The sequence below is a fragment of the Cynara cardunculus genome (assembly GCF_001531365.2).
Source record: "Cynara cardunculus var. scolymus isolate 2C chromosome LG 12, CcrdV1, whole genome shotgun sequence".
NCBI classification, from domain to species: domain Eukaryota; kingdom Viridiplantae; phylum Streptophyta; class Magnoliopsida; order Asterales; family Asteraceae; genus Cynara; species Cynara cardunculus.
Genome location: NC_037539.1, coordinates 39,174,713 through 39,181,918, shown reverse-complemented (window position 1 = coordinate 39,181,918; position 7,206 = coordinate 39,174,713).

Genomic DNA, 7,206 nt, shown 5'->3' with positions numbered 1-7,206 from the left:
CAATATGACATAAAACAGTAACGAATCCCAACGTCTACTTCTGTGTTATTTGTGCTGATTTGATATATGTTAATATATGTGTGTCTGTGCACAAATGTCTTAATGCATCCTAGTATGAAAAATGTAATTGCTATGTGTGTGATCAAGTAATATAGCACAGTGAACATAATGAACAACCCCTATATAAGCATGATATGAATTGTGCTATGACATAAAACAGTAACAAAACTAAAACTATTATTACACAAAGTAGATAATTAAAAAGAGCAACAAGGATGTAAATTTACTGAAATTGAAAACTTAGTGAAGAATGTATATTGTTTGTCATCCCGAAGTCAAATCTTTAATGAACATAATGAGCAGCCCCATATGTAGTTAGTCTTCAAAACTAAAACTAATATTACAAAAAGTAGATAATTAAAAAGAGCAACAAGGATGTGGATTTACTAAAATTCAAAACTTAGTAAAAAATGTATATTGTTTGTCATCCCGAACTCAAATCTTTAATGTAGGCGTGTTCACATTAGCGTGTTCACATTAGCTTGTTCATAGCTATCGTATGTTCATATTGGGACACTTATTGATTATTTTCTTCACTTTCGGAATTCGAATTCCGAATGTAACTTATTGATTATTTTCTTCACTTTCGGAATTCGAATTCCGAATGTATTCGCAGACGCTTTTAGCTTTTTCATTCTCATTGTCGTCGATCCGTTTTACTCTATGATTATCTATATTACTCGGACTATAATGGAATCTTTACAAAACGGACTTTTTTCAAATTTACAATATCAAAACCATTATAGGAAGAATAAATGTAAAATTCAGTAAGATGAACACATGTGAAACTTAATGTCATTATTACATGAAAATCAATTAGTGATATTTTAAGATTTGTAACTCCCAATTAAAATATTTGGGAGTTACATAAGAATGATAAATTATCTAAATACCCTTACAATTAATATGTGAGTTACATTTGAACCTAACTAAAAGATGGAACATGATTGGTTGATATTGGTTAGCATAGTTTGCACAATAGTTTTGGTTAGTATTTGAACCAACCTATATATATATATATATCATATATTTCGAGTTCAAGTATGAATGTTGATGTTGGTGGTGATCATTCAAATACAACTTGTTCAATATGGATATTCGTCTTTGGAATCATGCTTATATGAGAAATCAACGAAAGACGATGTCTTGAGTTTCATGCAATATTAAGCTCAATAAATCGTTTATCTCGGAAATTTGTCATGTGCTTACAAAAGCGTTCCAATCAGAACTTGAAGATATGTATCGGGAGCACACCAACTACCTTTTCACGAATCCGACTCGACAAATGAAATCTTAGTAGCATTGACCGATACTTATTAAATCTCTAATCGGGTTCGTTACTGATTAATTCTATAAAATTGTTTTTATAAAATATGAGAGCAAAACAAATCTTTTAAACTCATACTTTAATTTCAATATCCTTTAGAGATGCTACTTAGTGTGATTAAATCCATTTGTCTGTGATTGTTCATAAACCTTATGCAAAATATGTGAGAACAGCTACAAACACATGATTAGGTTATGGTATGACCAGACTTGTCCTATTAAGATCATTATACCAAAATAAACAGATTCAAGGATGGAAAACTGGTAATAGCGAAGCTAAGAGATTGCTAGAGCAATGGAACAGGTTGGATGTTAAAAGGGTACTAGAATAACATGACATGATGACGCCAAAGAGGCATGATAAAGTGAAACTTGAAGCTAACAGGTTACGAGAGTATTGTATTGGTATATATTGGAAAGACAGAAATTAGGGGAGTGATGATCAACTACAAGGTAGTGATTTCTGTGAGATGGAGCAAATGCTGATGAAATTAATGACCTTATGAGAATGTGTTGGATTTTATGACTGTATGTAGTATAAAAAATAAGTTGATGGACCTAGCAATCTGATTGAAAACTACATGGTATTTTGATGGAATCTAACATTCCTTAGCAAACTACATGGTATTTTGATGGAATGAAATTCTCTATTTTCATAACACCACCCAATATACCCTAATCTCATAAAACCCAATATGACCATCGTCGACCACCTTCGACCACGTCGATCTGCACCACCGCCGACCATCGCCATTATCTGAACCACTGGCGACCATCGCCATCTGAACCACCGTCGACTACCACCGACCACCACCTATCTGAACCACCGCCGACCACCACCGATCTGAACCACCGCCGACCACCACCAATCTGAACCACGTCGACCACCACCGATCTGAACCACCGCCGACCACTACCGATTTGAACTACCGCTAGCCACCGCCAATCTAAACTACCATTGATCTGATCCACCGTCGATCTGAACCACCATGGACCACCACCGATTTGAACCGTTGTCGACCATCGTCGATCTGAACCACCACGAACCACCGTCGATCTGAACNGACCATCGTCGATCTGAACCACCACGAACCACCGTCGATCTGAACCACCATGGACCACCACCGATTTGAACCGTTGTCGACCATCGTTGATCTGAACCACCACGAACCACCATCGATCTGAACCACCGCCAAATACTACCGATCTGAATCACCATTGACCACCGCCAATTTGAACCACCGCCGACCATCACCGATCAGGACAACCACTGATCCGAATCACCGCCGACATCGCCGACCACCAACGATTTGAACAACCACTGCCGTCACCGCCGATCTGAAACACCGTTGACCACCTCCATCTGAACCACAACAGACCACCATCAATCTGAACCACTGCCGACCACTGCCATCTGAACCATTGCAGACCACCACCGATCTGAACCACCTTCAACCATTGTTGATTTATTAAGGTCGTTTGGCTTATGGTTATATTTAGGTTGTGTATTTTATATTTTTTTACATATTAAAGTATTTTTTGTTTTAAAAATATTAAAATTTTCAAAAAAGGGCATTTCGGTCATTTGCAAATATTTCATTCCAATTTCAAAGCTACATTCTGTGAACCAAACAGATAGATTTCAATTTCTTAACAAATTCCAATCTAATGTCTGCCAACCAAATAGGTGGTCAAACCTAACAACATTCAATTCCAATTCCTTCAAAGTCAAATTTTCTTTAACATCTTCCATTTCATCCAAGAACATTCTACGAACCCAACGTCACCTAAGCATCCATGATTAGTGAAATATTGGAGATGCTGTTATGCTTGATATAATTTCAAATGAAAATTTGAAGGTTTAAAAGGTTGATGATTGGGAGGTTGTGATCAAATCGATTGTTTGGAGATTATTCATTAACATAGGAGGAGATGTGGAAAGGATTACCGTCAAGATGTGATCATTACGCCAAATAAATGTTTTGAAGTAAGATCGAAAGGTATTATGAAATGAAGCAAATTACAAGATGTTTAAAGATGAAAAACTACTACCAGTAACAGTGAAATGAGTTAAGTTGGTGACTTGGTATCACAAGATAAAATAAAAATGATGACAATATGTGGACAATTGACTATAGTTGTTAAAAACCGAAATCAAATACGGACCGAAATCATGAATTATAGTGAGAATTGTGAATGTTTTGTGCGTTTGTGAGTTGGTATCTTCCTCATACTCCATATGTCTTATAACACAACCAGTCCTTAACCGACAGTGACAAAACAAATCCAAATTGGTCCCGCGCCAAGGTACATTCGGCTATCTCTAGTCGGGGGCCTTAGGGGCCGTTTACCCAAATACTTACCCGGTAAGCGCTTATTGGTAGAAGTCAACATTATAATCTATTTTACCAGATAAGATTGTAGTATATTAAAACAATACCGTATGAAACAATTTACTCGGTAAACGCTTACCCGGGTAAGAGTCCTCAGACGCTCTATCATTATCATCGCTCTTACCGGGTAAGATTTTCGGTCATTGTCATACGCATCAGGTGAGGGAAGATTTTCGGTCATTACCATATACATGAGATGAGGAAAGTTACCCGATTAACATTTACTAAGTAAGTGTTTAATAAACGGCCCCTTAGCATCTTTCAATCGGGGGCCAACAGAAAACTTATTAAAAATATTGGGCTTCTTGGTGTGACTTGGTTGGGGGATTCTGATCCCACCAGCCCTTTTAGTTAAATTCTTTTTTGTATTTCTTAAATATTAGTGTTATTTGTTAATGATATTATTTATTATTTTGATGTTTATTAACTATATCTTTAAGTAGTTGGCGTTTGGTGTTTTTTAGATTAATTAAGGTTTGATGCTAATTGTTCATAATAATTGTTGTTGCCATAGATCTTTGGTCTCTTAAAACGTTGTTTTTGCTAATTATTGTTTTCGGGATACTTAACGCGTTAGCTACAGCACTGCATTAAAATTACCTTCTGGGGAGGTCTGTTTGGTTTGGGTAGAGCCGGATCTAAGCGTTGGCTAGGTAAGCGCCCCTTTCCTGGAAATTAGTCACTACATGTTAGCTACAACACTGCACTGCTACTTCTTACAATCTTGATACAATGTTACTGCCCATTTGGTTGTTTTGTTAAATTCGTCTCAATTACAAACTAATTCATCGTATGTTAAATGGTCTATGCTCAAACAAATTCATTTACAGGTACGTAAAATATATAAAATAATATGTAACCAAACTGCCAAATAAATAATCTAAACCCAAATCGAACTAAATAAGGTATTTTTATTCGGTTAACCGAACCATTTAACTTGAATAACCAAAATCATTTTTATTGGCTTTTTTTATACTCTTAATTCTTACCCCAACCACTTAAATTTGGTTGGTAATGTGTATGTGTAGCAAGTACCAACCACCACATGCAAAGTTGGGTGCAAGAATCTAACAACACATAACTTTAATCAACTTCAACTATTTTATAAATTTAAGGAACAATAATACATTTTTATTCCACTTTAAATTTTATTTTTAGATTTTAAAATTGTTATTATAATCATTATATTCTATATATTATTTGGCTGACCTTGTTTCATTTACTGCTACATCAGTGATGTCTTTTCCCACGGTTTTTCTACCGACATACTTTCACTGACGAATCCGACGGATTTTTTCATCGATGAAGTCCCTTGTTTTATAGTGAAATAAATGAATATTGACTAACATAAATAGGGTTGTAAACGAACCGAACGAACACGAACGGAGGCTTGTTCATTGTCGTTCGTTTAGCTTAACCGAAAAAAAAAGAACGAACACGAACGGTAAACGAATGAAAAATAATTGTGTTCATGTTCTCGTTTAGAAATCAGGTGTGTTCGTGTTCGTTTATGTTCGTTTGTTAACATGCTCAACGAACATAAACAAACGAACACCAATATTGTCATTCAATTAACTATTAGACATCAATTATCCATAGCTTAAACATACACAAAACAATCACCATTCATCAACCATCATTAATATACCAATACTTAACGGCCCAATACTTCAAAGGCTATTTGAAATTTGAATCCAAACTAAATAAATAAAAATTATATATTAAAATTAATATATAAACAAACGAACGTAAACGAACATAAATGAACAAACGAGACTCTTGTTCATGTTCGTTCATTTAACTAAACGAACAAAAAAAATTGTTCATGTTCGTTCATTTATTAAATATACGAATATAAACGAAATTCCCGTTGAACGTTCGGTTCGTTTACAACCCTAAACATAAATGAACAAACATTTACAAATGTAAATAAACGAACGATACCATTGTTCATGTTCTTTCATTTAACTAAACAAACATAAAAGCGTATTCATATTCATTCATTTATTATATAAACGAACATGAATAAAGTTTTCAACAAAAAGTTTACAAATAATTCAACAAAAGAATATAATATTATATTAATAAAACATATTTTTTTTTGTAAAATACATCTATCGATATACAATTTTAATAATTTCTACTAAATGTAACTTATTGATAATTTCAATTTTAATACAATAATCACCTACAAAATGGGGGAAGCTTTAAACAAAATCATATTACATTAGTTTAAAATGTTTAGTATAATTCAAATGATCAACACACTTTAGCCTCTGGGATGCTGCCAAGCACAGGCTTCCAAAACCCTCGACAATTTCTTTTCGATTGACTGCTTCTTTGAATCTGGATCCTCTTCAGATCATTCAGCCGTTGTTCTAACGAATTCGATGCTGGCGATCTCGACAACCGTCTGAGATTAACATGACGTCCTTTGTCGGATTCTCTTTTCTTCACGATTTGTTCAAGAACATGTTCCAGTTGTTGTCTTTTCACCAAGATTTTCATCTTCACTACGCCATTACGTTCCACCGTCTGTGTAACGACTCCCATCGTGTTAAGAACTTCGAGACTTGTTGTCGCCATTCGATTTTCTAACCTCGGATAACAAGTATTAATTCAAGATTATGGGTAATATGGTAATGAATTGCAGGATGGTTTCTATATATAGGTGTGGGATGTACCTAACAAGGTATTAAATTTCTAGAGAAAATAAATAAAGAAATAAAACACAGCACATGAGAGGTGGTTGATCAACTGATGAAAGGGAAGAATGTCAAACACATTAACTGTACAACTAATAAAAAATGGGAAATAGAATTTTTACACACAGTACCCAAAATGCCCTTGCCTCTATTATGAGTGTTTATAAATTGTTGGTAATAGCATTTAGGGTGGAACCACAAAATAAAGATTATAGATTATAGATTCAGACTCAAACTCATCTATACATGTTTGGTCTTGTTTTAAAACCAGTTGGTACCTAATGGGGCCATAAATTGAATAGACATTTGCTTCGCAGAATGAAATCTAGTGGAATGAGAATTCATCAAAAGAATTTGACTTTGAAGAAATTGGAATGAAATTTGATCACACGTTTGAGTGGTAGGAATTGGAATGGAATCTCTTAAAATAATTTAAATCTCCATCTTTGTTTGGAGGGAGAGGGTGGGGGTGGCAGTTATGAGGATGAAAATAATGGCTTGGTCTAGGTGGTGGTGGGAGGTCACAATTACCACCCCCACCCCTTCCCCTTCCCCACCACCAATACCACCACGCCACCACGGTCGTTGTTACAGCTGTCACATCCACACTCACCCATCCTCGCCCTCGCCCCACTGACCATCATAACACTATTGTCGCCCCTCTCTCACACCACCTACGATGTGAGGGCGATGGATTTGGATGGGGTGGGTGGTGGAGTAAA